This window comes from Pteropus vampyrus, unplaced genomic scaffold (assembly GCF_000151845.1).
Source record: "Pteropus vampyrus isolate Shadow unplaced genomic scaffold, Pvam_2.0 Scaffold96, whole genome shotgun sequence".
In the NCBI taxonomy this organism is placed as follows: domain Eukaryota; kingdom Metazoa; phylum Chordata; class Mammalia; order Chiroptera; family Pteropodidae; genus Pteropus; species Pteropus vampyrus.
Window position 1 is genome coordinate 4,200,533 of NW_011888877.1, and position 22,229 is coordinate 4,222,761.

Here is a 22,229-nt window from a genome sequence, read left to right on the forward strand (position 1 = left end):
AATCCTCACACATTGTTGGTGGGATTGCAAATTGGTACAGCCATTATGGAAAACAGTCTGGAGGTTCCTCAAAAAAATTAAAAATGGATCTACCTTTTGATCCAGCAATAGTACTTCTGGGTATTTATCCAAAGAAAACCAAAACAATAATGTATAAAGATCTGTGCATCGCTATGTTCATGGCAGTACTATTCACAAAAGCCAAGATATGGAAGCAACCTAAATGCCCATCAACAGATGATTGAATAAAGAAATTATAGTTCATATGTACAATGGAATATTACTCAGCCATAAAAAAATGAAATCTTACTATTTGCAATGACATGGGTGGACCTAGAGATTATTAAGCTGAGCAAAATAAACCAGAGAATGATAAATACCATATGATTTCATTTGCATGCAGAATCTAAGAAACAAAAAGAACAAACTAATCAAAAACAGACTCACAAATATAGAGGACAATGTTGTGATAGCCAGAGGGAAGGGATTTGGGGGGCTGGGAGAAAGGGGTGAAGGGTTAAAGAAGTATAAGTTAGTAGTTGATGGATGGTCATGGGGATGGGGAGCATGGCACAGGGAATACAGTCAGCAATAATGTAATGGCTACGTGTAGAACCAGACAGAAGACAGAGTAATTGGAGGGAGCATTTCATAAACTATATAAATGTCTAACTAATGTACTGTATACTTGAAACTAATAATAAAATAAAATGCTAAAGATAAATAAATAAAAACATAATACCCTTAATATTCACAACAAAAAAATGAAATATTTTGGTATAAATCTAAGGAAATATGTACAAGATCCATATGAGGAAAACTACAAAACAGATGAAAGAAATCAAAGAAGATCTAAATAAATGGAGAGATATTTGATGTACATGGGTAGGAAGGCTCAATATTGTAAAGATATCAGTTCTTCTCAACTTGATTTATAGATTCAATGCAATCCTAATCGAAATTCCAGCAAGTTATTTTGCGGACACTGACAACCGATTTTAAAGTTTATGTGGAGAGACAAAAGACCCCAAATCGCCAACACAACATTGAAAGAGAAGAACATAGTTGGAGGGCTGACACTACCTGACTTCAAGACTTACCATAAAGCTGTGGTAATCAAAACAGTGCGGTTTTGGTGAAAATACAGACAAACAAATGAAAAGAACAGGATATACAGAGTCTAGAAATAAACTCAGACAATTAGAGTGGAAGATCTTTGACAAAAAAGCAAAGGCCATTCAATATTTAAAAGACAGTTTTTTTTCAGTAATGGCACTGGAATAACTAGACATCCACATTCAAAAATAAGAATCTAGATAAAGCTTACCCCTTTCACAAAAATTACTCAAAATGGATTGTAGACCTAAATGTATAATGCAAAACTATAAAACTCTTAGAAGATGACATAGAAAAACAACTCAGTGATTCTGGGTTTGGTGATATTTTTCAGAAACTTTTCAGTGTCATCCATGAAAGAAAAAAAATGATAATTTTAACTTCGTTAAAATTAAAAACTTCTGCTCTGCAAAAGATACTGTTATGAGAATGAAAGACAAGCCACAGACAGGGAGAAAATATTTGCAAAACACATATCTGATGCAGGACCCTTATCCAAAATGTACTAACACTTAAAACCCAACAGCAAGAAAATAAACAACCCAATTTAAAAATGGGCAAAAGGTATGAACAGACGCCCTATCCGAAGACAAACATCTGGTAAATAAGCATATGAAAGATGCTCAACATTATATGCCATTATGGAATTGCTAATTAAAACAACGAGATACAATTATATATCTATTAGAATGGCTAAAATCCAAAACACTGGCAAAGCTGTGTAGCAACAGCAATTCTCATTTATTTCTGGTAAAAATGCAAAAAGGTACAGCCACTTTGGAAAAACAGTTTGGCAGTTTCTTATAAAACTAAACATACACATACTTTCACCATATGATCCAGCAATTGTGCTCCTTGGTATTTACCCAAATGAATTGAAAACTTACATCCACATAAAAACCTGCACACGGATGTTTATAACAGCTTTATTCATAACTGCCAACCAACATATCCTTCAGCAGGTGAATGGATAAACAAACTGTGGCACATTCAGACAATGGAATACTATTCAGTGTAAAATGAGCTATCAAGCCATGAAAAGGCATGGAAGAACCAAGGCTGGAATAATTTGAGCAATAAAATAAATTAGTATTAGATTATAACCCAAACTATAAATTGACCACTCATCAACCCATACTAATATAAACAAATATTTGCATAGGTAAATAAATGGGGAGAAAAAAGCAAATCTCCTAGGCAGGAGGATTCCAAATAATTTATGTAGATACTCCTTTTTCAAGGATGTGGAAGTTTTTGTGCAGACATGCACAAAATACTATTCCAAATACTATTACTATTCCAAAGCATAGCTAAGGGTGAAAACTTTCCTCATGTGTTCTATGAGGCTAACATAACACTTATGCTATACACACAAAGACATCTATAAGAACAGCTCACACACACACACACACACTCACACACAAGACATCTATATCTTTTCAGAATTAAAGAAAACTTCCTTAGCTTGATAAAGATTATTTGTTAGAAACTCAACTGCATATCCTGCAGGCATTCTCATTAGTGTCAGAAAAATATAGACATCATCACTGTGTCCTGCCCATTTATCATTGTTCTAGAATCCTAAGTAACATGATACTAAAACAAAAATCATAAAAATAATAAACATTGAAAAGGTAGAGAGAAAAATATCATTATTTTTGATGATACTGTTGGCAACCTAGAAAATTCAAAACAATCAACTGAAAAATAATTTGAAATAATTATGAAAGTTTAGCAAAATTAAGATAAATATACAAAAACCAATAATAACCAGTGACTATGTAATTAAAAGTAAATCTTTCTGAAAATAATAAGAAAGTATTTTTCAAAAATATCAGGGAATAAACTTAATAATACTTGACAAAATAAGCCATGTTGAATTGTATACCTGAAACTTACTGGATTTGTTAATCAATGTCACCATGCAAAAAAAAAAAACCATGTTGTTATATATGAAAATTTTAATGGTAAATATGCCAGTGTTTCTCAACTTAACATGTAAATTCAATGCAATCCCAATCAAAATTCCACTGGAACTTTTAAATTGTTAGATTGATTCTAAAATTCAACTGTAAGAGTAAATCGCTAGGAATACTTGGGATAAGTATAATCAGTTATCAAAACATAGTCTAAAGCTATTCTAATAAAAACAGTGTGATGCTGGAAAAATTAATGGGGAAAAATGAGTGTTCAGGAACAGATGTACATATATGAATATATGAATATTATAGTATAAAGGAAGCATCTCAAATTAGTGAGACAGAATTGTCAAAAAATTATTGAGAAATGGAACGACTGGCTATTTGCACAAAAATGGAGTTGTATGAATTGAAGACCTAAAAGCAAGAAAAAAATGAAATCACAAAAGAATCTGTAAAAGACTTAAGTACTCTTTATACGATCTGAGAGGTGGCAGAAGGGAAAAGCCATTTCAAATTAAAATCAAAGGAGGAAACCATGAGTAAAGAGAGTGACAGAATTGACTACAAAAAAATTAAATGTATATAGATGCACAGAAAACACTGGAGGATTTTTCTCTGTGTATGAGATTAAGGATGATATTTTTCCTTCTTTACATTTTTTAATTTTTTCAAATGTTCTATAAAAAGTGTTCTTAATAATCAGAATATTGCTATTAAATAAAAAAAAAAATTAAAGAATTTAACCAAGAAATTTGTCCAAAAGGCTATCCCACCTCAACGGAGTTTGCCAGGGTCTATCTATAAGCAAAGTCTCTCACAGTGCCTTTTCACAATTATAATTTATTACTCGTGTGTATACTTATTTAATATTCATCTCCCCCCACCCACCTAAATCCACCAGCCTTCCTTAACTGGGAAGAGAGGCAGAATTGGTTCCTAATAACCTAAGGTCTGTACTGTAAGTAATGAAATAACTTCCCTCCTAAGCATCTATAATGGTACTAGTTACATTCCATCCTTGGAAGAGCTGAGAACGTGTTATGTAGTTCAGAGGCGAAACCATGCTTGAAAAAGGCACAGAGCAGACCCTAAGTTCTGCTGAAGCTGAAGGTAGGAAACAGTTCTGTTCTCTTCTAGGTTTGTGTTTGGTGCCCAGTACAGGGTACGAGGTGCTCAGGCAATTGATACCTGCTCAGCATTCTATTGGATCGATATCTACTTAGTCAAAGAGAGTCTTTCCACTTGAAACGATGGGGAACTCACTTTGGGGAAAAAAGCAGGAGAACAACTTCCTGCATTTTTTAATTTCAGGGACAAAAATATTATGAAGAAGTTTGTAAATACTGGGCCCCACAGGCATTCAATTCAGCTAACTGGAATCCAATAAGGAAATATGGATTCGTACCATTGAAAAAAAGAAAACAATAACATCTAACAATGTTCAAGCTTTTAGAACATACTATCAGCCAGATAGGTACTGAATATACCACATGGTTGCTTTTCCAGCCTATGCGTGGTGAACAACACAAACAGAACATATGAGTCATAATTCTGAGCAATTTCCCTTATTTCCTTACATACTGGATGTGATTAAGTTAGTGCAAATAAACAAACAAACAAAATAACCCCACCTAATCACAATTGGGACTTAAGTAAAGCACCTCAGGTAAGTTGTTGATGTGCTTTATTTTGGTAACATTATTTCTCTTATGAGGCTGGAAATTCAATAAATTATTACATAAATCATACTTATTCCACAATAGTCACCATGAAGAGCGCTAAGGACAGGATAATCTAATATCCTGATCTGAGTGCTTCACGCATGTGACATTATTAATGGGGACCTTCTCCTCTTTTTGTTATGATAACATCCTCATTCATTACACACCCTCAATGCCCAGTTATTCAGTCTTTCCCTCTCTGTTGTTAAGGATCAATCAATCTGAAAGTTTCCAGCATCCTGTTTTACATTCTTCATCCAAATTAAATCCAAAAAGAAAATAATTATCTGAGGACAAGACCCAGTGTTGTCCAGTGGATGCGCCTTTCAGTTCTATTGATATTCTCCTGGGTTTTGGGGCACAGCATTGTTCTATGGGGTTTCTTAAGGCCACACTAATTAGTTTCTGTCCTTAACTTTGCATTTCCATATAGTATAGAATTACAGAAGTGTGTGTGTGTGTGTGTGTGTGTGTGTGTGTATTCTCCTGTGTAATTCAATATATTATCAGGATAAAACAACCCTGTATAAATTTTTCTCTATATATTCTTCTAGAGAACAGCAGACTGCACATTAGCCACCATTAATTGAAGACCAAAAGAGGGTTCTTTGTACAATACACAAATAAGGCCTTTCTGCTGAAATGACCATTTTTCAAACTGCCATTTGCAACAAGGTGGTCATTTAGAGAAAAATTCTCTTCCAAACCTAAGCAATTTACATAGTGCTGCCCTTAATTATAACTCCTTTTGGTTTGGTTTTTGAAAACTGACCAGCTGTGGAGTATGTCCACCCATGGGACAGCAGAGCTATGAACCAACCTAGAAAGGGCTGGGTGAAGAACGAACGAACCAAAACAAAACTTGAGGCTGGAGATGAGTCAGTGCCTTCTTAGATGGCAATGGTCTCTTCCAAGATTTAGGTCCCAGGATCTTCTTTGTTTCATTGAATAGCACTTCTCTACCATCTTGCAGACAAACAACTGGGAGGCCACATGAGCAGTTTAGAGGCTAAGTGTCAGAGTTACCACACCTAGGTCTGGATCCAGATGGTCTATTTACTAGCCGGGCAATCTAAAAAACTCAACCTCCAGAAGTCTCAGGTTCCTGATCTGTCAAATGATGGATAACAATACCCACTGTTCTGTGACCTAAGCTGGGAAGGGGTTGATGAAGAGCAGGCATTAGACGTAGGTTATGGTCCTGAATTTTGTTTTGGGTGGGGGGATCATAGGTGCTTATCAGATTATTAAAACTCAATAATTAAATAGGGGAAGTCGATAATTAAATAGAAAGAAAGAATGTCTTAAAAAGTACACTGAAGAAATGATGATATCTCATAAAGAAAGATCCTTTTCTATTTACTAACATAAAATTCAGGAAATTGAAATTGTATCTAAATGACTCCCCGGCACAAATTAGATCATTAACACATCATTTAAAAGTCTAATCCTACATAATATATAATCTAGAATATTTTAAAAGTTGCCTGTCTCATAGGGAATGCAGTTAGCATGAATGTAATGGCTAGGTGGAAAGCCAGAGGAGAGAAAGAGCAATCAGGGGGATTGTTTTATAAATTATATACATGTCTAACCGATGTACTGTATACTTGAAACTAATAATAAAATAAAATTTTTAAAAATAGAAAAAAAAAGTTGCTTGTTAATTTGTTTTCTATATAAAGCATGGTCTTGCCTTCAAGAAGCTTACATTATTCAAGACAGAGGGGGGAACTGTACTACGACATGAAACAATTACAAAACTAAAATGTACTAGAATGTATAATACACATGACAATCTTTTAAAAAGATCCAGACAAAAGAGAAGGCTTCCCAGAAGAAGGGAAGGACTCAAAAATGCAGTAAACACTGGGCGGAGCACAATCCCACTTTTATTTAACAAATTTATTTTTCATTAAATTTATTGGGGTGACTGGTTAATAAAATTATATAGATTTCAATTGTACCATTCTACAATACATCATCCATATATTGCATTGTGTGCTCATCGCCCAAAATTACATCTCCTTCTGTCACCATATATTTGACCCCTTATCTACCTCCCCACCATTCCGTTTTCTCTCTGGTAACCACTAAACTGTCGTCTGTGTCTAAGAGCTTTTGTTTGTTTGGCTTATTGGTTTGTTGCTTTCAGTTTTATATACAGTCACTATAGAAAACAGTATGGAGTTTCCCCAAAAAACTAAGAAAAAATTACCATATTACCCAGCAATCTCTCTTCTGCGTATCTACCCTCAGAATTTGAAAACACTTATTTGTAAAAATATATGTGCCCTTATGTTCACTGCATCATTATTCATGGTGGCCAAGACATGGAAACAACCGAAGTGACCTTCAATAGATGATTGGATAAAGATGCGGTATATACATATATTAGAATATTACTCGGTCATAAGAAAAAATAAAATACTGCCATTCGTGACAATATGGATAAATCTTGAGAATATCATGCTAAGCGAAATAAGTCAGATGGAAAAAGTCAAGAACCTTATGATTTCATATAATCATATGTGGGATATAAAACAATCCCACCTTTAAATGAGACAGTGCTCTTTCTACTCTTTCCAGGACATAAGGCCCATGTCTGCCCCTTGCAGCCATTACTTTTCCATTGTCAATAAAATATGCCCAGGGAGAAAATAAGAACAAGGTAGTGGTTTGATCCCAGATGGTATTAAACAATCTCTTTCACTTTCATGCTTCTTAAACACTAATCTAATTTTTAAATGGATTCTAAAATATTGCATAGAGGTAAAGTTGTCAGGGATAAGCACAGAGACAGAAGTGCAAGAGAGTGGATCAAGTACCATGTCTGGTTATATCTGAGACTCAGAGTACATGAGAATGTGAGCAACTCTGAGAGAATGGGTACAGAAAAAGATACTGATAACAGGGAAGAAAAGGAACCTTAGAGACAGTTAACAGACAAAGTAAAAACAGCAAATAATTTTGTCTTTCTGTATAGGTTATTAAAAGATGACATTAAAAAACACATAATTTTGATGAGAGGGTAGTTATTTCAATCGGCCAAACTTCCAAATAGTGAAATTAATTGCATTTAATGTGTAAAATTGTAAAGAATATAGTGCAAACTGATTGAGATGGTCCAACTTTCTATTCCCAACACAACCAATGACAAAAAAAGTTTTTATGAAATTAAAAAATAGTAACTTAAGCAGAGAAAAAAGTACAGAAAAATTACACAGGATATGAGAATTGCCTTTCAAATCTCTCAGCATGTAAAATCATATAAACAAATTTATTTAAGTAAAAATAGTGTGCTATTTTGAAGAGGAGGTGACATTTAATAAATGTTAACAAATACACATTTGTCAAATATTAACCTCTTGCTGTGAAGCAAAGTCTCTGCTTTTATTGAGCTTATATTCTTCTGGGAGAGAGAAAATAAACAAGTATAGAATCAAATAAATCATATAATTTTAGATTGTGATAAGAGCTATAAAGAAAACAAACCAGGAAACAAGATAGAGAGTAACTGGGGATGTGGTGAATTGTGGTGCAATTTTAGACACTGTGGTCAAAGAAAACTTTCCTGAGGTTATATTTGAACACAGATCTGGGTGATGAGATGAAACTGGCCATATGAACATCTATGCGTGCCGTTTTCCAGGTAACAGGTATAAAGGCTCCACTGCAAGATAGAAAGATATGGGGCAGGGGTGGATTAGTGGATGGGTGGGTAGATGGATGGATGGATGGATGGATGGGTAGATGGATGGATGGATGAATGGATGGATGGATGGATGGATGGATGGGCAGGGTGGAGGAGAGGGGGAGAGAGGGAGGGAGGTAGAGAAAGGGAGAGAGAGCGGCGGGGCGGGGAGAGGGGGGAGAGAGAGAGAGAGAGAGAGAGAGAGAGAGAGAGAGAGAGAGAGAGAGAGAGAGAGAGAGAGAGAGAGAGAGAAATTTATCTACATAGAACACTCTACCAAACAAAAGCGAAGTACATTTTTCTCAGGGTACATAGAATGCCCTCCAGGACAGACCATATGATAGCCCATAATAAGCCTTAGTAAATTTAAAAAGATTGCATTCAAAGTCTCTTTTCTGATCACAATGAAATGAAACTGGAAGTCAATAACAAAAGGAAAATGGGAAAATTCACCAATATATGGAAAGTAAACAATGCACTCTTGAACTACCAATGAGTCAAAGAAGTCCAGGGAGGAATCCAATTGGTAATGCCATGTTTTAAGTACTGGTGAACTATAATTGCCATTGTTTTATTAGGAGGTTAATCTAATTATTAACAAATGGGTTGGCCCTGTCTTATCAGGTGTTGATGTCACTGGTAGACTTTCTTCATAAATATAATTTGAAGGATTTACTTTTTTGGTGTTTTACAACAGTTTAAATTCCATTCAATTTATCTGTTTCTTAAATATTTTAAAGAATTAACAGTAAAACTACGTAGACCTAGAGATTTTAAAGAGCAAACTCTTTGACAACTTTTTTGATTGCTTCTGTTGTTATTTGTCTGTTTAGATTTGTCTATCTTTGCTTCTATTCAATATTTTCCACTTATATTTTCTAATGTATTTTTAAGGATCTTTTCATTTCCTCTATATCAGTAGTTATTTTCCTTTTTTCATTCTCATGTTGTGTATCTGTCCTTTTTTCCTTTTTCTTTATTTGATTATTACACTAGCCAGGGGCTTGTCTGGTTTTTGTCTGTTTGTTAAGCTGTCTTCATAACAAATCACCTCTTTTTTGCAATAGTACTGTATTTCATTCTTCTAAAAGTATGATTGAATTTTGTGAGTTTTTTTCTTTTATCTATTCTGTGGCTTATTGTAATGGGTGAATTTATTCTCATTTATATGCATTAGTATAAGAGATGTTTAGTATTTATTTTTCCATTTCATCTTACATTTTCTATTACTACCAATTGCTATATATATAGTCTTTTCTATATTTGGGTTTTTTTAAGCATCACAAAGACATTTACTTGTTAATCATTAAAGAAAATAGGTGTCTCTATATTTGGTTTTACAGGTGTGTGTGTGTGTATGTGTTTCTTTGCACAATTTTGAAGGTATATTATCTGCTTTCTGGGTTTGTTTTGTTTTACTTTGTTGCAATCATTATAGCTTTATTTACTATCATTAACTGTCCATTTCTTGATTTAGCAACCTCAGATTGCATCTGTTGAGTTTCACTTATTGAGGACTATCAAAAAAATGATTACAAATAAACCTCTCCTATTTCCTCCCTTCACCCCCATGCTTGATTTCCATTGTCATATTATCATTTACATTGTCAAGGTTTATAACATTTACATTCTATGACCACATTTTCCGTAATTGCTTAGTTTTAATCTATATTTAAATTAATCGAGTCTTTAGCACCAGGCCTTTTATTGTAGCTTTTCTCTTTACTTCTTGATTTATTGGCTTTGATTTTTCTTGTTTTTTCAAAATGGTCATGTGGGTTCTGGGCTCGTTTATGATTGAGATTGCCTTTATATTTGAATGTCAGCTTTGACTGTTAAATTGTATACCTGAAACTTACTGGATTTTGTTAACCGATGTCACCATAATAAAAATAAAATAAAATAAAATTCAAAAATCAAACAATACATCAAATTAATATACTATTAAACATATTAAAAATATGTAAACATATATTAAATCATATATGATCATCTCAAATGACACCAAAAAAAGCATTTGATAAAATCTAACCTATACTTAATAAAAACTCTCAGCAAACTAGGAAGGAATGAAAGCAAACTTCTTTAAATTGGTAAAGGACATTTATGAAACTAGAGTTAACATCATACTCAATGGTGAAGGACTAAATGTTTTCTTCTTAAGATCAGGAAGAAAACGATGATCACTAACACCACTTCTATTCCACCTTGTACTGGAGTTCTAGGTTCTAACCAGTGCCAAAGGGGAAAAAATATCACCCAGATTGGAAAATAAGGATTGAAATTTAAAATATTAGTGTAGCATAAAAAAAGGTTTAAAGATAAATCTGACAAAAAGACTGTAAGGCCTGATTCCTGAAAACTACAAAACATTACAAAGAGAAAATTTTTAAAGACCTAAATAAATGAAGCAATATTCTGTATTCGTGGTCTGTAAAAGTCAATATTAAGCTATCAATTCTTTTTTTAATTAAATTTGTTGGGGTGACATTGGTTAATAAAGTTATTAACCAAAGTTATTGGTTAATAAGGTTTCAAGTGTACAATTTAATAATACACCATCTGTATATTGCACTGTGCATTCATCACCCTAAGTCAGATCTCCTTCTGTCACCATATATTTGACCCCCTTTACCCTTACCTATCTTCCCCCTTCTCCTAAGGGGTCAATTCTTCCCCAATGGATGCGTTCACACTCAAAATCCCAGCAGGCTGTTTTTTAATTAATAAGATGATTCTTAGAGATGCCAGTGATTTAGCATAGCCAAAATGCCAGCCATTGACAAAGAATGACAAACTTGGAGGATATTTATTACTTGATTTCAAGACTCATTCATTATAAGGCTACAATAATCAAGACAGTGCTATTGGCATTGAGATAGGCAAGTAGGTCAATAGACTAGAATAGAGTCTTTGGATATAAATCCACACATACTTAGCCAATGATTTTTGACAAAGATGCAAAAACATTTGATTGGACAAAGGGAAATATTTTCAATAAATGGTGCTGGAACATTTGGCTATCCATGTGCAAAACCAAAATAAACAAAAAACTTTGATGTAAAACTCATACCTTTACAAAATTATCTCAAAATGCATCACAGACCTAAATGTAAAACCGAAACTAAAAAAAAAAAAAATTCTAAGAGAAAATTTTTGTGACCTTACGTTAGGCAGAGATTTCTTAGATATAACACAAAAAGTACAATTCATAAAATAAAAAATTGGTAAATTGAGCATCATCAAAATTAAGAACTTTTGCTCTTCAAAAGATATTACGGCAATCTACAGCATGGGACAAAATATTTTAAAATTCCCTATCTGTTGAACAACTTACATCCGGAATATATAAAAAACTTTCAAAACACAATAATAAGGAAACAGACAACATAATAAAAAATGGAAATGATTTAGACACTTTACCAAAGAAGATATGTGGATGACAAACAGCCACATGTTTGGACAGTCAACATTATTAGTCAATAGGTAAATGCAAAATAAAACCCCTAGGAGAGAAGCTTAGAATTTCTAGAATTAAAAAGACTAACCACACCAAGTGTTGGCAAGGGTGTAAAAAAAATGGAACTCATGTATACTATTGGTAGGAAAGTGAAATGTTGCAATCACGTTTGAAAACAGTTTGAAAGTTTCTTAAAAAAGACATATATCTACCACATGATCCCACAATTCTTCTCCTAAGTATTATTTACCCAAAATAAATGAAAGAATATATTCATACAAAGACTTGTACATGAATGTTCATAGCAGTTTTATTTGTCATACCCCAAACCAGAAACAACTCACACATCCATTAACAGGTGAATAAATTGTAGTCTATCCATATAATGGAGCACCACCCACCATACAAAGGAATAAACTATTGATACATCCAATGACATGGAAGAATCTCAAAATAATCACGCTGAGTGAAAGAAGTTGAAAAAGAGTATATACTGTATGATTCTATTTATATGAAATTTTAGAAAATGCAAAATCAACCCATAATGACAAAAAAGCAGACCAGTGGTTCCCTGGGAATGGAGTGTGGAGAGGAAAAAATAAATTAGAAAGAGACAGGAACAAACTTTTGGAGGTGGCGGCTAAATCTATTATCTTGATTGTGGTGATAATTTCTTGGGTAACTAACTGCACACTTTATTTATATACTGTTTATTATATGTCATTTTTACATTAATAAGGCTGTTACAAACTTACTAAAGTTAATTATAAATGCCTTCATTAGAAATAATGCACATTTTGCTTAAGAAACAAAGGGTCAAGGAGTTATGCAGTAAAAAAAAATCATTTAGAATTTCAAAGGTTCTGTTTAAGGCATAACGTAAACCTGTTTTGTTTTGTTTTGTTTTTTTAAGTTAATTATTGGTTTGACGAGATGCTACCTCAAAGTAAAGACAAGATTCGTTAAATTCAGATAGTAATTTTTCCCCTCAGGAAAATACACGGCAATGGTAAATTTATAAGTCTTTATAGTTATTATAGAGGACTTTTGAAGTGCTATTTATGGTGATGTGGGGAAAGAAAGTATGTTACTAAGTCTGAAGACTAAGACCCAACTCTAAAAATGTGCTTAAAAAGAGCACTTCAGGGTGTCAGTAGAGGAAATTGAAAAGAGAAAATAGATGAGTATGGAGGCTGTAAGATGAAGTGCTTGCTAAAGACATTTGATACTTTGGCAGAAACATGAGTATAAGATTGAACCTTCTTCTTCGAATAATAATTACAAGATAATGCGGAGAAAATTTATCCTCTTTGACTACAACCCCCTTGTATACAGGAACAAAGAATTCCAAGAGAAAGAATTTCTCCAACTGAGAGCTGAGGATCTTCATGATGCCTGAATATAATTTTAAAATAAAGAAAGCAAGGCTGAAGCAAACATCTCCTGCCCCTCATTCACGAAAGACTCAGTGCTTGGCTCAGGCTTCATCCATTCCAACCTCAGCTACCATCCTGGGTCATTTCAACACAGGCTTGGGTGACCCACCAACTAGTCATTCAATTCGTTAACTACCTCCTCTTCTACCTCAGTGACCACTGCCAAGTCACACCTAGATCAGGAACTGCATCGTATTATAACACTAATTTATGTTTGCTCCCTTCCCACCACAACTTTCCACGCTTCTAGTTCAAGTATTTAGAGTACACCAGTTTTTGTCTTTGCCTTTTTCCTTTCTTTTCCCTTTCTTTACTTTTCTCTCTTTCTCCTTTTGTTTCTCTCTCTCTCTCCTTATTTTTCTTTTTAATGGATAATTCTCCACCTTCTAGCCATCGCTTCTCTGTATTCACTTCTTCCTTTATTCGCTTTAAAATTAAACATTGTGATTAGATATCTTACTAAACTCTCACATTATTTCTGTTTTTTTTTTTTTCTGTAGGTTCTTTGGAGTCGCTATGTATGTCACCTTTATGTAAATAATGATAATTTTTTTCAGATTCAGTACTTTCTAATTCTTGTGCCTTTAATTTATTTTTCTTACTGTTTTACCTAAGACATAAACAGGTATAATGTACTATTACAGTTTCTCTGAAAATCTCTAATCCAAATATTACCCTTCTCGCGATCTCCAAAGCAAACTCCTTGGTCTAAGCCACCATTATGTTTCACTTGATCAACTAACTTTCCCTCTAAAATGGACTGCCCAGATTTACTCTATTTCTCTCCATTCCTTCTGCACTTAACAGCCAGAGTAATCTTTTAAAAACACAGTCTGGGTTATGTCATTGCCTTGCCTTAAGGCTTTCGCTAATTGCACCGAGAATAAAATCCAGAAGCTTTAACAGAGTCTACCTCTTCGAGCTCTTCTTTTCTCACTAGATTTTCTCACACTGCTTTCTTCTATTTCTTGAAGACAACGAAGCTTTCCTGCCTCAAGTTCTTCTCCTTCTGCCTGGAATGCCCTTTGCCTAAAGGACTCCAAATCACCCTTCAGGTCTCAGAACTCGATCCAAGAGGCCCTCCTACAGCTCCAGAAATTCAGTCAGCTTTCTCTTTTTTAATATTTCATATAACGCTTCACTTTTCTTTCAGAGTGCTTACTACCTTTTGTAATTATATATATTTATTTGCGTGACTCCTTAATATATGTCTCTCCCATTATACTAAAAGCTCTGTGTTTACCCATCATCCCTAGCCTGTGGCATTTTGCCCAGAAAACAGTGTGCTCCTAATAAATATTTATTAAATAAATAAACGAATGAATGAGGATATAAAGATGAATAAGACACAATCCTGGCTCAGAGAATGCACTCACAAATCTTTCCTTCCAATCTCGATGATTTGTTTTCCTTACCAGGATTAGAAATGGCAGTAAGGAACCAGGGACATCCATGATCCTGACTTGTTATTCCTTAGTGAGAGGACCTCAGGTCAGAAATTGACTAACATTAGCAATTACGGCAGCCTGAACTGGGGTCTGAAAATGGCAGGAGAAGCAGGATACATGGGGCAAGAAACTAAACAGCGAATTTATTCATTACCCATCCAAATCCAGAAGCCAGAGATGCTAAAATACCCACGATTGGAATTTATTAGTATGAATGTAGACCTAAACAATTCAGTACTTACATTTCTTTTCACACATTTGTTATTTGTCCATTAGATTCTTAATACAACATTTTTAATAGTGTCACATGTGAATAAAGATCCAGGCTTTTCCCCAAAAAGAAGTGGCAGCAACTGTTAGCTTTCAAAGTCAGAAGAAGCGGGTTACTTCAAAAAAAAAATGTGGAGTCCCCCACACTTAAATGCAGGTTGAATGGCAGATGTGGGTTCCTTTTTAGAGATTCCATCTTTCTTCCGGTCTTGAATAACAACCCATTCCCCCTCACATTCAAAGATCCCTACACCTGTGCCCTGAATCCCCTTCTCTCTCCCCTCCCCTGAGACCTGCACCTTGCATCACCTTGAACCTCAGCCTTGCTTAATCTCTCTATTGGAAATGTCCTCTTGAGTTATAAAGATGCTCGTTTCTCCTTTCTCTAAGTTCATGTTATCTTCTGGCTACTACATAATTTATACCTTTCTTTCTCATTAAAGCCTTTCCATTTTCATACCTCCCACTTCTTAACCCACTATCATCTGGCTTCTATGCCGCCACTCACATAAAATCCCCTTTGAAATTACTTTCTATCTGGTAAATCCAAAGAGCATTTTCTAGTCTTTATCCAGTGGTGTGCCAGTCAATGTTGAACAACTAGCTTCTCAGAACAGGAGTCAAAGAGCCTGGATTTGTGTACTTCACCTTCAGTGGTACAAATACATTCACCAGGGCTGATTTCAGCTACTTACTTGGCATTGACTGGCTTGCAAAAGTCCTACAAATTTAACAATGGCTCTGGGAGCCACTACAAGCCTGCTAAACCTTCTGTTACATGGGAATCTGGCGAACACTCCCCTTCTGGCTTCGACTCCCCATTCTCTTGTATTCCATGAGACCACTGCCTTTGAGACCTCGTCTACTTTTTTGACCCTTTCTTGCCTGTTATGCTCTTGGCTCTTCTTTCATCTCTTGCTTAAGGATTGGGGTTCCTTCTCCTGGGTCTGTGCTCTGTCGGATGCTGTCCTTTCTCAACAAACTTTCCTATTTAAATCAAACGAAATCTTATAGTTTCAAACATATATCTCTTAAATAGCTCTACCTTAACTGCTTAATGTCTATCTCTACTTGAAATTCAGACAGGCTTCTCAAACCCAAAATGTCATAATCTTTCCCACGATCTGGCTTCAGTACCTCTGTTTAATCTGGAAAGCACTGCTTTGCTCCTAAATAATTCTAAAATTCGCGTCTGCCTCTCCATTCCTATCTCTTTCTGCTACTTCTGAGAGCTAGAATCAATCTATAAAAGCCAAAGTTAATGCTGTCCTTCCCTAGTGTCAAATTATTCAGTGGGTCACCACTCACTGGTAGTATTTCTCAAGGTGTATATTGTGTTCTAAGGGGAAAGAAAGGTTTTACAGTCAAATAAGTCTAGCGGTCACTGAATTAAACAAAGCAAAGTTTTGTTTTTTGTTTTTACTTTTCAGAACCTTTAATATGCTAATGTGCATCATAGATTTCTAAGAGGAATAGAATTGGTAGGAATTTCCAAATATATTTGACCAACCTAACCTTTTATTTTTTAATGGGAGGAGAGGATGAGTTCAAACATGATTACATGGGGAGCAAAAGCTGAACTCACAGAAACAGGATAAAAAAAGTGGTTGCCAAGGGCTGGAAGGTGGGGAAATAGGGACAGGTTGGTAAAAATGACACAAACTTTTAGCTCTAAGATGAATATCGTCTGAGGATCTAATGTAAAAGCTGGTGACTGTAGTTGACAGAAAATACTGTACTGTAAACTGAAATTTGCTAACAGAATAAAATGTAAATGTTCTCATCAATAAAAAGGTAAATATGTGAGGTGATAGATGTGTTAATTCACCTGATGAGGGAATCTTTTCACAGTGTTTACATATATCAAATCATATGTTGCACACTTTAAATATCTTACAATTTTATCAATTATACTTCAATAAAGCTGGAGGAAAAACACAATTGCCTGGGAGTTGAGTTCAAACTCTCTTTCCTGTTGCAATAGTCTTGAATAAAGTCTTCCTTTAAAAAAACAACACTATTACCACCTTGCAGTATATAAGCATTTCTCAGAATACTGTTCGGTGTAACTCTGGTCTACAGAACAAGAATCAGAAACCTCAAGAAACCCAAAGCCCTCTTTGACTTTGTCTCTGCCTACCACTTCAACCTTAAAACGTTTACTCCCTGCCTTAGATCTTACATTTCGATACTATATTTTTGTAGCTCACCATATAAACTATGTTGTTTGCCTCCATTCTTTTGTTTATGCTCTCCTCTAAGCAAGAGTTTTTCCTCCTTGGCTTTCTTGCCTAGGTAACACCTACTTCGACACTCAGTTCCAATACTACCTCTTCCAGGGATTCCTTTCTGGTTTTCCCAGCACCCCCTATCTGAGCTAGATGCCTGCCTATGGTATACCCAGTGTACATCTCTATCATTGTACTGGCTACACTGTTCTATCAACATCTGTCTGTGCTTGTTTCCCCTCCAGATTGTGAGCTCTGTGAAGGCAGGAACCATGTCTTACTCGTTTTCACCATCTGTTTATATTAAGTGTATCTTTCATCCTGATGATTTGACACTGGGCGCCTCCTTGGCCCTGGAGAGACTGTCTCTCCTAGAGCTAGGTAATTTTAAGAGATAGTAAAGAACTCACCTGCAAGCACACCTTTTACAGGCAGAGCAACCAATCTATCACCCATATCTTCCACCGCCTCCTTTCTTAGTTCCTCACAGGCTCTTACACTCCATCCCACTAGTCCCCTGCCTGACTATCCCAGGGAACAGACAACTGGAAATAGCCCCTACACTCTAGAGCCTGTAGAAAACTAGCCAGTCCTAAGCTTGTTTACCCTACCACATCAGTTTCTTCTGCAGAAACCACTGTGAATACTCTTGCCCATGTTTCCCCTTCACACTCTCTGCCTCTTTGCTGACCCTGGTGCTTCCCCGTGTAGCCCCGCATAGCGAGCAATGCCATGCCTCCTGATTCTAGTGATCTGTGAGTATAAACTTCTTTCTTCCTGAGAATCATTTTCATGTTTGCCTGATAAAAACAAATCCCAGGTACCTTTTAAAATACTACCACATAGTAGATATTTAATAAATGTTTGTTGAATAATTAATTTACTGTTGGTAAGGATATAAAAATCACCTCCCTGAGTTAGCCTGCTAGTTCATATAGCCCTGTATTCTGACATCAGTGAATCCAACATAGAAGAATATAATTGTCTTCCTTGACATCAATAGCTAAGCCATATCTTTAAAGCAAAGAAACAAAAATCTCCTTAAGGAAAACAGAGAAAGGAATTTCATGCTGTTCCCTATCTTCCTTGAATATAGAATGAAAGAAGTGGCGGGCAGGGGAGGCAATGTGCAGTTGCACTAAGGGAGTTAGTTTGCTCCCCTTCACTCCTTCCATCTTTAAATCCAACCCTTAAATTGAGGAATAGTGAGGAAAGTCCACAAAGTAAGGCTAGGTAAACCCTGAGACAGCCCAGTTAAAATCGTGTCTAGGAGATGGCAGGAGGATTCCTTCCCCTCGCTTCTGTATGAGGAGCATGGATACATAAGGGTGTTGCTGCAGATCATCCATAAACACCTAAGCAAATGTGAAAAGAGACCATGTCCTTCATTTTCAGGTAAGCCTGGTCACTGAATCAGTTATGAGTCTTTATGTTGCAAGTGCCAGAAAAAACTACCTCAAACTGGTTTAAACAAAAACAATTCACTTGAATGCAAGAGATGAGTCTGGACTAGACTGATGCCCTTTTAAGGTTAAAAACAACTGAAACAGAAAATTCTTTCAAGAAAACACATAGATGCAATAAAACAATATTAAATAGGAGAAAAAGTATGAACAGAGGATTCGGGACAAGGGTTACATGAGGCCAGGGAAGATCAGGGTTTCCTGAGGTCAGGGGGGTGTGACATGCGATGTGGAGGACGCCATATGGTTAAGATTCGGGTTATTTGTCAAGGGTTCACTTTTGCTTTGCATAAATTTGAGGGTATTTGTTACATTATTGAAAACATAATAAATCCGTAAGCAAGCACATTTAGTTGGAAGCAGAGCTGGAACTGGAATGAAAACCTTCTGATCATGGTCCAGAGTTTTAGGCTGCTCATGCAGAAGAGGAAAGCTGTTTTAAGGGGTCGGGGTGGGGCTCCTGGTCTAATAGCCCCTCCTCTGCACAACAGGGAGAGGGGCAGGGTGGCTCTCGATAGGCACCAAGTCAGCTCCCTATCTTACGCTAAGAGAGGATTCACGCTGAAGAGTTTCAGATAAAATAAATACGCATATATTTCTCTCTTTTCTGTAGAGAACAAATTTAAACAATAGCCATTCCTAAATACAATAGATTGATGGATAAAATCAATAAACCAAGAACAACTATCAATTAGCAAGATCCCATTTCATTGTTAACTGCGAATTTGCAAATACAGAATGATTAACTTTGGCATCAATAGTTAACACAATTTAGTAATAGGAGAGCTATCAGATTAAGAAGCTAAACTTAGGTCACATTTTGATGAGTAAGACCCATAACAGGTAAGTCTGACTCTTATTAAATTAATCTCAAATGGATAGGCTCTTGAAATAATCTATCGTGTGATGGGTGAGGCTTCTACGCATGCGAAAAAAAAAAAAAAGCATTTAAATATTTTCACCCTGACTCTTGGTTGATGTTATTGAGGAGTAGGAGAAGGGAGAAGTAAAAATTAAGTGTGAGCCTTCTAGAAACTTTTTTCCTACTTCCTACCATGTTTAAAATTTTCTCCTAACGTTGGGTCAATATCCTACCTACTAAAGCCATGATTCCTCGGGCAAAGTAAAGTGGAGTTCAATAAATCTTTTGTAAATTTGATCAATATAGAAAGCCGAACTAAATCGCACGAGGAAACAGAACTCGCAAGGAGGCTGCGAAAGACACCAGATAGATGGGAAGAATGAATACCTGAGAACGGCTGATCTCAGTCCTCAGCAGAGTCCCAGCCCCCACCACACCTAGAGGCTTTACCATCAGGACTCCTTTACAAACAACAGAGAGACAGAGGGAGGGAGGAAGAGAGAGAGACAGAGAAAGACAGACAGACAGAGAGAAAGAGGTTGACTCTCACTCCAGGATGGTCAAGGCCTTAAGGAAAGAACATATATACATCTTGGTTATAAAATGTTTGTGTAGGTCAGGAAAGACTTTCCCCTACCCTCTTAGTTTCTGTGGCTGGGCCTGAGAATTAAACTGCCAAAAGACAGGTTGACAGAAGAAAAGCATACAGATTTTTTTTTATGTTAATATACTTCTACGTGTACACAGAAGCCGTCACAGAAAATAAATGGAGATGAAAAGAAAGGACAGGCCCGAGAGCTTACACACCACGGAAACAGAGTCAGAAACTGTGGGGCCAAGAGAAAGGAAAAACAGGTTGGGTCTAGGGGCACTAAATGTGGGACTGTGACTAGGAAGGGGGAAAGAGAACATATGAGAAAAACTAAAGAAAGATAAGAGTTATTTTAGTAAGGTTTTTTTTGGTACAGATTCATCTCGGCATTAATTTCCTGTCTTGGGTAATAAGAAGGTTCTCTCTCTGCTACAGGGAGGACACTTTTCTCATAGGAAATTTATGCCCTGCTTTTAGGTAGAAAGGCAGAGGGCAGAGAATCCTTCTTGCATCTACTGAGTCTCAATTGCCTTCATCTCAAAATAATATGCTGAAGCAGCAAGATTATTGTGGCATGGCATGCTCTGATGCCCTACATTTGCCATTCAGATTTTGTGAACTGTAACAATAAATACACCAAGATTTTAGCACACGTATATGAAGTCCATCACAATATGAAACATACATATATATATATATATATATATATATATACTGAAACTAAAAGTATTTCATTACTATTTTATAGTATTTATTTCACAGCTAATTCCTTCAGCGTTGCAGCCTCCTGCCAAACTAGAACTTTACTAAGCACTTTGGGAAATAAGAAAATGAAATAGAAATCCACCTGTCAGTGATCATTTTTCAAAGTAAGGGAAATTAGATATAGATATAAGTAATAAATATTAATAAGGATAAGACAGGGTAGAAAGTCATTTCATAAGACAGGGACACAAAATGCTATTCCAGATGTGGGGGTGGGGGCCAGGCTCAAGTGCTTAGGAAGGCTCCATGAAGGACAACTAAACTGATTCTTGAAGCATAGTAGGATTTGGAATGTAGAGATAGAGGAGGCAGCCATCACCAACAAGAAGAGCAATGGCACAGAACTGGGAAAATGCAGCTTGTGGGTAAAAGAGAGCGACTATTTGGTTTGAGCCAAGGGCAAGATTTATTAATGGGAGCAGAGGATCTTAAGATCGGAAATGTTGGCTGAGGTCACGTCATGATGGGCCTCAAAGGCCATGCCCTGAGAGGCTTGAACTTGATTCCAAAGCCAGGGGAGGCTGTCTGAAGGTTCAGTGGGTAGGAGGAGGCATGGTATGATCACAGCTGTGTTTCAGGAAGACAAAATGGCAACACTGTGCAAAATGGAGGAGCGGAGCCTGGAGGGGAGCAGAAATGAGGCTCTGTCAAATTAGGGTGCAGGGATTACATGTCCTAATAGAGTATCACATTTCATAATAGTGTCCACATTTTGTAATGCAACTAGCCCTATTTAAAACGGTGATGTCCTCAAACTAGCATGAGAGGCAATTTTCTTTGTTTTAATAAGGATTTTAGCCTAAGGTGATTTTGTAAGAGTTAAGTTACTCTTGAAAATAAAGCATCTTCATAGAATAACCTTGCTGAAACACAGGAAACCACGGAAGAATCACACAGGGCAGTGTCAACTGCTTTCAGAGAATACAGATAACAACTTTCGACCCTTTAGAGACTCCCTTGATCCATCACAGTTAAGGTGACATTAGGGCTTATATTTAAGTTTTACCACTCTGTTCATAAGAATGGTAGCTAAGAGAGAACAATCAAAACTGATCTTTATTCAATACGACAATCAATGGTAAATGATGCTAAATGGATAGGTATTTGGATTTACGTATTTTTTGAGGCCAAAGTTTTAAACCATATCAGGCGACACGGCCTAAGATTTCTAAGAGGACTCCAATGTTGGCTATAGAAACATTCCAGTTGATTAGACCTGATCTATCCTAACAATCCTTGATATATTTATAGC